Genomic DNA, 10,452 nt, shown 5'->3' on the forward strand with positions numbered 1-10,452 from the left:
TGTTCCTTCCCGATAGAGGCTATAGACTTCTTCCATTCAGAGTCAGTGTTATTTGTGCTGCTGCTTCTAACAAGGTTTTCGATAACTCTCACAGCTTCCAACGGATTCCGAGTAGTGAAGTTTCCTTCACTCGCCGTATCAAGAGCCATTTAATACTGTAAGGCGAGACCTCGGAAGAAAGTGCTTAGCAGCTGCACTTCGTTAAATCCGTGGTGTGGACAGTCTCGCTGGAAGAACCTAAATCTATTCCACGCATCTTTGAAGGACTCTCCAGCCTCCTGCGAAAATGTGGAAATTTTGTTCCGAAGTTCTTCAGCGCGCGCCTCATCAAAGAAGTTTCATAAGAAAGCATTCTTGATGTCGGCCCAGGATGTTAAAGATCCTGTGGGTTGCTACCTAAGACAGTGCATCGCTTCTCCGTTCAGCGTGTATCTGAAGAGCTTGCACAGCAGGTAGTCTTCGGGGACTCCTTCCATCCGAATAGCAGCGATTAGATCCTCGAACCGTTCCAGATGGTCCATAGGATGCTTGTGTGGTAACCCAGAGTAGGGTATCTGCGACACGAGAGTGTAGTATTGAGGCTTCAGCTCAAAATTCTGCTTCTGGATCTTCGGAAGTCGAATAGCTGATATGTTGGAATAGTACTCATCTGGGCGATTGTAGTCGGCCAGTGGTTTCGATCGAGCGTCCTCATCTACAGGTTGAGCAGCTCCTGTAGCATTAGCATCAGGGATTACAGTCCCTTGAGCGTCTATTTTCTGACCTGTTGCATTACGCAGATGACCGTCCTGGTCATACAGGTTTCTGTTCTCGTCCTGTGTTAAAATAATAATGTTTACCATTTTTAACGACACGGTATCGATCGACGTACGCGGTGTAGTATCGATTGTTGTCGAACGATTGGGATCGATCGACGATAAAGGTCTGGTGTCGGTCGACGGTTGGTTGTGTGTATCGATCGACGGCGATGTTGTTGCGTCGAGCGATGTTGAATGTTGACCTCTATGGATGGTGCGTTCCAAATGAGCAGGATCGTGTGAGAACAGCAAGTCTTTCTCCTTGTTGCTTCTGGTACCGCTGGGCATGCACCTGAAAAGACAAGAAAAATATTATTATAAAGGGAGTAGAGAAAAGAATAAGAATCAATAAAACTAAATCTAATGGCGATCAAAGCTCCCCGGCAACGGCGCCAAATTTGATACCACTCAAATTACCCTAAGGAGTGTTACTCTCATCAAAAGAGGTTCAGATGTAGTACTTAGGGATCGAATCCACAAGGAGCTAGGGAACAATTAAATCTAGTGTTTCTTAATTCTAAGAGTTGTAAAGGTTTAAATGAAATGGCAATAGTAACAAGCGAAGTAACTAGTAAGTGTAACTTGGTTGGAAATGATATTATATGCAGGGCCACTATTCAGGTGTTGGAGATTATAATACCTATAGATGCCTATTTGTTGCATGCATGATATATTAGAGCTCAACAGCTTAACTCAATGATCAGCTGTCGCATGTTTCACTGGTTAAAAGGCTAGATCTCGTGTCTCAACGGTTAGTATGTCGACAACGAAAGAGTGTTGATCGATGGTCCAATTGGGACGTCGACCGATACACCTTTGCCAACGTCGATCGATAGTCAGTTGAGGACATCGATCAACGGGTTCAAGCCAGGCCTATGCGCGAGTATGAAATGCCCTACTAAGATACTAAATTGGCGGTTAGCCCTCTCTAGCAGTCCTAATATGATAGATAGATGTCAGGATGGGATAACAAGGGTGCTTGAATATGCAATCCTATGATCAATTCTAGTTAGCAAGGCTAAAACAAGCAATGAATACAAATCTATCATGAATATCACAACAAGGAAGATCTATAGTTTGGGGCTAATCCCACAAACCTATCTGAACCATGTATCAAATAATTGAACTACTCAGACATAGCAAAGCAATTCATAACAATGAAGAAATAGAAACTCATAGTATAGATGAAAAGAAATGATATCAAGGAGTTCCAATCACAAGTGATCTTCTCTCCAAAACTCTCTCTTCTCTCAAAGTGAAACTTGTAAAAAAAAAAGGTCTCTCTGCCGTCAAAACATTTAGGCAGTATATAATCTACTAGGTTAAAAACTCGTCAGGGCATTTTCGTAATTTGGCTTGGCCTTGGGTTTTAAGTCTGCTGAATCCAAAATGTCTCGTGTCTGATGTCTCGACATCGATCGATGGTACTTGTGTACATCGATCGATATTAATCTTCATTTGTCGAGGCATCTCCTGGTATCGATCGTCGGCACTGATGCGCATCGATCGATTGTTCTTCCTCTCGTCGACCTCTACGTGGTCAGCTCGGGTGAAATGTCCTTTAAGCTCCAAAATGCTCCAAAGTCATAGCTTTACTCCGAAATTCACCTGAACCTGAAAACATACCTAGAAGAGTAGAAAACATAGATATATATATATAGTAAAATACCTATATACCATGGATGAAAACGGGTCAAATCCAAGGTATATCAGTAAGGCACTTCCGGCCCGAGTGTCTCTTCGTCTGGCTTATTTGGCCCAAACGGATCTCTCTCTAGGTCTAAGGACCTCACGACCATAAGACTCGACAAAGGATGAGCCTGGTCCATATTAAACTGCTTGAGTATCTTTTATGTATAAGTCTTTTGATGCACAAGGATTCCTTTCTCTACATACTCAAACTGTAGTCCCAAACAGAACTTAGTTTTCCCTAAGTCTTTCATCTCGAATTCTTTCTTTAGACATTCGACTGTTTGGGAAATCTTTCCAGAGGTTCCTATAATATTCAGGTCGTCCACATTAACCAACATAATCACAAAGCCCTTGCTGTCGAATTTCCTTATAAAAAATACATGGACTTATTGGATCGTTCTTATAACCCTCTTTCACTAGGTACTCTGATAATCTGTAGTACCACATTCGAGCTGATTGATTCAAACCATATAAGGCTTTATTCAACTTAATACAATGCTGTTCTCGAGAACCTTTCTTATCTTTGAGCTCAATACCCTATGAAACTCTCATATGAATTTCATTATCCAGTGGACCATATAAATATGCAGTCACTACATGTGGGAACCGAAATTCGCACTGTCGATTTCCGTTAAAATAAGGAAACTAGGAAAACCCTAATTTCCCAGAGGACCCGGATATCTGCTATTTACCACACGTCAAGCAATCAGAACACCAGAATAACAACGATAAAGTATAAGAAATCGAAAAAGAAAGCAAAGAAGATCTTATTCCGAATTTGCGTATGAGCGTTTACAACAAGGTATAAGCCTGGGCTCGAGAGCTGTCGGCGAGATTCCTAGTTCTAGTAACCCTAAGACGGCTAAACCTAATTGAGTCGCAGCTCGAAATAACAAAAACGGAAAATTGCCTAAATTGCTCTAAGTGCTAAGTTTGCTCTGAAAAAGTTCTCCCCATGCTCCTCGCCTAGGACTCCTTATATACTAGCTCCAAGGTCGGTTTACGCTTTTACTCTTCTGCCCTTAAGCCGTCATAGCATAAAAATGGAGATATTCCATTTTTCCCGATCTTCACAATTATCTTCAAAACTTCCGTATTTATCCGCGGAAACTTGACATTTATCCTTCCTGGTGGGCCTTTTGGTTAGAAAAATCGTAGGATGGGCCTCGAGTCGTGTTTTAGGTACCTTTGGGCCGTCTTCCGACTCGACACGTTTACTACGAATTTTCCGCAGTTTCTAATCCGCGAAGTTTGATCGATGAGTTAGAATAACGGAAAACATGGACTGAGCTTGCTACGGTCTTCGGGAGATAGCATTCGAAGATTTGACGAGAATGCATGGATTGATGTCTATCGATGTTCGGAAGAGTTCAATCGCTACACAGCGACCGAACTTCGGCACGAGCCCGGTCGCTACGTAGCGACCGAGCGGGACAAGCGCTCGGTCGCTACGTAGCGACCGAGCTTTGGCTTGAGCTTGGTCGCTACGTAGCGACCGAGCGGGATGATCGCTCGGTCGCTACGTAGCGGCCGAGCTTTGGCTTGAGCTCGGTCGTTACGTAGCGACTGAGCGGGACGATCGCTCGGTCGCTACGTAGCGACCGAGCTTTGGCTCGAGCTCGGTCGCTACGTATCGACCGAGCTTGGCTGAGCTTGGTCGCTACATAGCGACCGAGTGGGACGATCGCTCGGTCGCTACGTAGCGACCGAGCTTGGCCGGGCTCGGTCGCTACGTAGCGACCGAGCTTTGGCTCGAGATCGGTCGCTACGTAGCGACCGAGCGAGACGGACGCTCGGGCTTGGTTGCTACATAACGACCGGACGGCGTGTATGCGCGGTGACCGAGCGTTGTTTGTTTGGTTTGAATCTCCAAGGATACTTCTTCGTAAAAACTTCGTATTGGTTTTTACGAAAATTACATCTTTCCTTTTACTATCTCTTTCGGAAATACGATCTCCGAGGATTTTCGGGTGGTAATTCCGTCGTAACCGTTTTTGACCCCAACAGTTAGCCCCCAGCCCGTTAGGATCATGCATCGTAGGATCCTAGCGTGCGGTTAAGCATGTTTGGCAAGTTAGGCGTGATGGATGGAATTAATGTCCGAATGTCCGAGCTTGAATAGTAAATCCTCATGCCTATAAGAAGGGAGGTAACTTGTTTCTAGATTTTTTCACTTTCTTGTCTTTCTCTAAGATCTTTCTTAAGAAAAAACTTTCTTTCTTTTCTCTCTACCCTTTTCCTCTATTTTCTCAAGAGAAGTGTAAAGATGTCGAGCAAGAAAAAGGTTACGAAAAAGGGTCTTCGTCCGCGAGTGCTTATGAAGAGCTCATTGTTCCGAAGATGGAGTTCGTGCCTCATTCGGTACATCCCACCGAGAACGAGGCATGGTGGGTTGCTCATTATGGTTCGATGACTCCTCCCAAAGAGAAGTCGTTCCCGGTCCTGACCCATCGCGGAGTCGAGAAAGAGGATGCAAGCAGGAGTACGGACAAGTTTCTTGCGACCATGCGATCGTTCTACCATATCCCGGATGCTGTGGAGTTCCGAGTTCCCTATCCCGGAGAGTGTGCTAACAGCCCCCCAGAGGGTTACTTAACTTGCTACGAGGCGTTCGTAGTGCGTTGTCGCTGATGGTTCCCAATCCCCAAAATCCTCGTCCGAGTATTGGACCGTTTCGAGGTTGCGATAAGCCAGTTGACTCCCCTCGCCATTCAGCATCTTATTGGGATCCTGATCCTGAGCTACGAGCATGGCCTTTCCCTTTCCGTCGATCATTTTGAAGCGCTTTTGAGGCTTCAACTCGTCAAAGATACGGACAAGCATAGGCTGGTCCCTCGGAAGTTTATGTCAGTGGTAAGAAGTTCATTTCCAACTTCAACTCGTGGAAGAAGTTTTTCTTCTTTGTTCGTATAGACGCTGCGTCTGTCGAAGAGAGTTGCATTCCACTGTTCCGGAGGTTGCCGAACGATCATCCTTTCATCAATCCTCTTGCTCCGTTCCCTGAGGACATTATTGAGGTGAGGTATCTTCTTAGGAATGGTCCCTTCTTTTGGACTTCCTTTACGCCGAAGAGGGTTCGGAGGGCACTGAGGTTCGTGCACCCTGGTCCTGCCTCGGTTGCGGACACGGGAAGCGATTCTGAACCTGATGAACAGAGTCCCGCTGTAGCCCCAACAGCCGTGCCGGAGTCGAGCTCTTGGAAGGGAAATGATATCGACCTTGGCGACATAGAATTTTCGATGGATGACTCTATGCTTCCAGGATGGGATCCGAACCTAGCTTATGGCGATGGGAGTGGCTCGAGCGAGGCCCATATCCCGGACTTTGATGATTTCTTTGCTGGTCTACCACCGGGTTTTGATGCTCCTCCACCTGCGAAAGAGTCGGCGAGGCCGAAAATCGTTGCGGAAGGGTCCCGAATCATCAACGGGGTATGATTTTTTCGAAAATATTCGTGATTGCCTAGGTTTTTCCTTTTCTGCTTACAATGCGTTAATTGATTTCGCAGGGCCTTAACTTGCTTGGCTCTGCCATTGAAGCGAGTCATAGGGAGGCTATGATCTATCATTTCAAAGCGGAGAAAACGGAACGAGATCTCGCTCGCGTGCAAGGCGAGATCTTGGAGCGAGAAGCGCAACTTACTCGTGATCATGCGCGGGCTGTCCGTAAGGCAGAAAGGAAAGGCAAAAGAGAAATCGTTGAGGTGATGAAGACTCGTGCCTCTCAATTCCAGGTTGAGTATGGGAACCTCAAGAACTCCTTTACCTCGGTGGGTGATTTCCGTGAGTGCCGCGGTTCGGTCGGAAGTCTTTGGAGGACGCGAGCCGATGACTACGTGTTCGAGGAAGAAATGAGCTTGATGAAGAGTGGGATGAATGAACGTGCCCACGCTGAGGCCCTTATCCCTCCGATCGACGAGCGGATTCAAGGGTTCTGGGATTCCATCCCGGTTTCCCCTGATACCGAGGAGGTTTCGACCGGGTTTCCCGAAGGTGGCGAGGAAGTGGATCGTCCCGCGGATGCGTTTGGTGCTTTGTTGTCCGGGGACTTTGACTTTGGATTATGAGCGGTGGATTAGTTATCCTTTTATCTGTTTTCGGCCAAGTGTGGCCTTTTGAATTTGGATTTTGCTTAGGCCTAGATGGCCGTATTTGTATTTACCGGGACTGGCCGTTGGTGGCTTTGAATCCCTTGCCGCCTTACGCGGTTATTTATATGATGAATGTTTCGTTTCGAGTTTTCCTGAATAGGGTCGAAGTAAATACGAGTTGTCGTCTCGTATTTAGTTCTGATTAGACGTTCGACCTGTTAGTTCGTTCGTGATTCTCGTAAAAATTACCTATCTTTACGATTTTCGAGAACATTGAGGTACGAACGGAGAGACATGGTTTAGGATCTCGTATCTTTTAGATATCATGCCTTGAGATGTTTGAGACCAGAGCGTTGGGTTTAGGGCAAGACCTAGGTTTACTTTCGGTTAAGGTTTGTGCGGTGACTAGCCGGCTATCGTTTTTCCTGTTGCGATTTCTTCCTGACTCGCACCGATTTAAAGTCCGCGATAGGTTCTCGGCTTATATGACTTGTATGGTACGAATCGAGCATCTTCCCAGAGTCAACTGGAAGTGCTAAACCAAAATTTCGGATTTTTGTTGTAGCGCGCTTTTGTCCTTGTGCTGGACGTTTTGAAGATCAAAAGAGTGATCGAATTGCGTTTGTTTAAGACGGCTAGCGTGTTCGTCGGGGCCAATCGACGAACGGGGTGTAAGGTTTTGGTGGTCGCGTTCGGACGATTTGTTAGTATTATCCTCGAATTTTAACTTTTGCGACGTCTTGCAGTTATTTTGAGGATTGTACATGTATTTTTGAATGTTTGAAAGATGATGATTTTTACGATTTTTGGGCCGGATGAGGCCGCAGACAAGAGTCTTAATGTTTCCAAGCGTGTCCTGAAAGTTTCTTTTGTGTTTTACTGAAGCGTAAGCGTTTTCGATAAAAAGGACGACGTATATTGTAGTAAAAGTTTTTGAAGTTTCTAAAAACTCGATTACAATAATGGCGATTTTTCTAAGTGGGAGTATACGAGTATACGCACCCACTCCCCCCCCCCCACTTTTTAGAGAGGGGGATAGCTGAACTCGTCTTTTGACGAGCTGCGTACGTACCCCTTTCGAGGATCAAGCCATCTCGTAGTTCTGTTTCGTGCTACGAGTGTTCCTACTCAGCGGTAGATGTCGCGATGTCCGCCTTGACCGTGTCGATCGTGGCTGGGTCAACGCTATTTTCCGGATGTTCCAGTTGAGTTGTAGCGTGGGCTTCGGACTTGTGTCGAGCTTCGACGTCCGATGCGTTTGCGTCGGTAGACAATTTTAATTCGTCTTTTCCCGGGGCGCTTTTGGCCGAAGATCGATCTATCTTCGTGCGTTTGCCGTTTGCCATTGCAGAAGTCGTGAGTTGCCTTAACTTGTGCTCTGCGAGGAAGCATAGCCGCGACTGTTTTTGGCATCCCCAGATGGCCGCGACTCCGCTTGGCGTTGGGAATTTGAGACCCAGGTGATAGGTTGACGGAACTGCCTGCATGGCGTTGAGCCATGGGGTTCCCATGAACACGTTGTAGATCGCGGGATGATCGACTACCGCGAACTCGACGATTTTCGTGATCTCCTTGGCCATGACTGGCAACTGGATCGATCCGAGAGTCATTGATACTTCGCCTGAAAAACCCGTGAGTGGTTTTGGCGTCGGGGTTACTTCTCAGAGTTCGATGCTCATTCGCTTGAGAGTGTCGCGGAAGATCACGTTGACCGTGCTTCTCGTGTCGACGAGTACCCTTCCGACTTCTAAATCTCGTATGACGAGATCTATGACGAGCGGGTCGCAGTGAGGTTGGTCGATGCCGCCGGCTTCTTCCTTTGTGAAGGTGATCGAGCAATTTTGGCCATCTCGAGGAGGAGACCATGTAGGCCAATTTGCACTCGACTCTGCCTTCCGTTGGTAAGCCTTGATGGCCGACACGGTATCGCCGCAGTATTGTGATCCTCCGATGATCATATTGACTCTGCGATGATTGTTATCGTTCCCCTTATCGTCCGGCCTCCTACCGCGTTTATCCCCTGGTTGGTTTCGTTGAGGGGATTTTTCAGCGGGCGGATTTCTGTCCGTCTTTGGAGGGCGATCAGAATCGAGGATGAGATCTTTGACGCTAGTTACTTCCGAGAGCTCTCCAGCGAGTAGCTTCGCGGCCAGTCTTGCTCCCAAGACTTTGCAGTTGGTCGTTGAGTGTCCTCGGGATTGGTGAAACTCGCAGAAGGTGTTTTCGTCATACCCCTGATTGCGAGTCCATGTGTTGCCCGTGGTCCGGCCTTGATCCGAATTGATCGCATAGTTATGTGCCCGGGAAATCAGCCAATTCCTACATCAACAAGGACCAACGGTCCCGATCAGTACATAAACATGTTACCTGTGCGAAAACATACATCAACTACTAGAAAGTTTAATTTTCATACGCAAACTTTCAAAATTTAGTTTTATCATACATTGACTTAATTTCCGTTAGTAAAACGTTGAGCTGTCGTTAACCAGTAACAGAAAATCGGCTAATTCCTACATCAACAGTGATCAATGGTCCAGATCAATACATAAACACTTCACCTGTACAAAAACATACATCAACTAATACAAAATTTAAATTCAATACATGAACTTTCGAAATCTGTTTTTAACATACACTAAAGCTTGACATGCGCGTCCGTGCGGATATTTGTTGTTAATTTTTTTATAAATTGTTTAGTGACATTCCTAAATATATAAATTTTTGTTAATTATTATGTTCCTATACATAAAAACCAAAGCCATCCGGATCTGAAAGACCCTATTCGAATCTCACCCAAAATTTTATAATACCCGAACAAAGCATAATTTCAAAACCTAAAAAAAATTCGATATCCGAAAGAACCAATCCATACCCAACCGTATACTTGATATCCATATCTTAATGAAGTAGTTAAGAAGTATAAAAAAATGTAAAAGATATAATAAAACACTTAAAAATAGGTAAGTTCTGTTTTATATTTTTATAAGACATGCTGTCAAATTATTTGAAAAAAATGCAATTAATAAAGTAGTTAAGTTGAGTGAAAATAAGGAAAGAAAAGATGTAATAAATCTGTTGAAAATAATGTTAGTTTTATTTTATAATTAAATTTAATAAAATAGATTTACCTAATTTCCACTAGTCAAATAATACCGAAAATAAATGGTATGTCATGTATTGATTAAGTAAAGTTTTTTATTGTATTATGTGATAATTAAACCATAGTACGTAGTAATTGACAGAGAGAAATGAAAATGTTTAGCTTATCGAAGAAATTCTCTTTTCTCTTTGTTCAATTTTGTCTTCTTTCATTTTTTTGGTGTTAGTGTTTTCTGTTGTCGTAAAAGTTGAAGAAAAAATTAAAGAGAAAAACTAACTAATAAATTACACACAAAAAAAATCGTTTGACATACATGATTTATTTTTCTCATTCAATTACCGCGTAATACAGTTTAATTACCACATAATACATTAAAAACCTTACTTAATCAATACGTGACAGACAATTTATCTTCGATATTATTTGACTAGTTGAAGTTAGGTAAATATCAAGCTTTAGCGTATGTTAAAATCAGATTTCAAAAGTTCATGTATTGAATTTGAATTTTGTATTAGTTGATGTATATTTTTGCACAAGTAAAGTGTTTATGTATTGATATGTATCATTGGTCCCTGTTGTTGTAGGAATTAGCCGGTTTTCTATTACCGGTTAACGACAACTCAACGTTTGACTAACGGAAATTAGGTCAATGTATGATAAAACCAAATTTTGAAAGTTCATGTATGAAAATTAAATTTTGTACTAGTTGATGTATGTTTTCGCACAGGTAACATGTTTATGTACTGATCGGGACCGTTGATCCTTGTTGATGT

General features: G+C 44.0%; 1 non-coding gene across 1 annotated transcript; it reads left to right on the forward strand.

The window, feature by feature from the left end:
- The first annotated feature begins 204 nt into the window (after nucleotides 1-204).
- LOC125604328 lies at nucleotides 205-310 on the forward strand. Its single transcript, XR_007336129.1, has one exon. It is a non-coding gene; the product is annotated as a small nucleolar RNA R71 (small nucleolar RNA).
- The last annotated feature ends 10,142 nt before the right edge of the window (nucleotides 311-10,452 follow it).

The sequence above is a fragment of the Brassica napus genome, unplaced genomic scaffold (assembly GCF_020379485.1).
Source record: "Brassica napus cultivar Da-Ae unplaced genomic scaffold, Da-Ae ScsIHWf_521;HRSCAF=783, whole genome shotgun sequence".
In the NCBI taxonomy this organism is placed as follows: Eukaryota; Viridiplantae; Streptophyta; class Magnoliopsida; order Brassicales; family Brassicaceae; genus Brassica; species Brassica napus.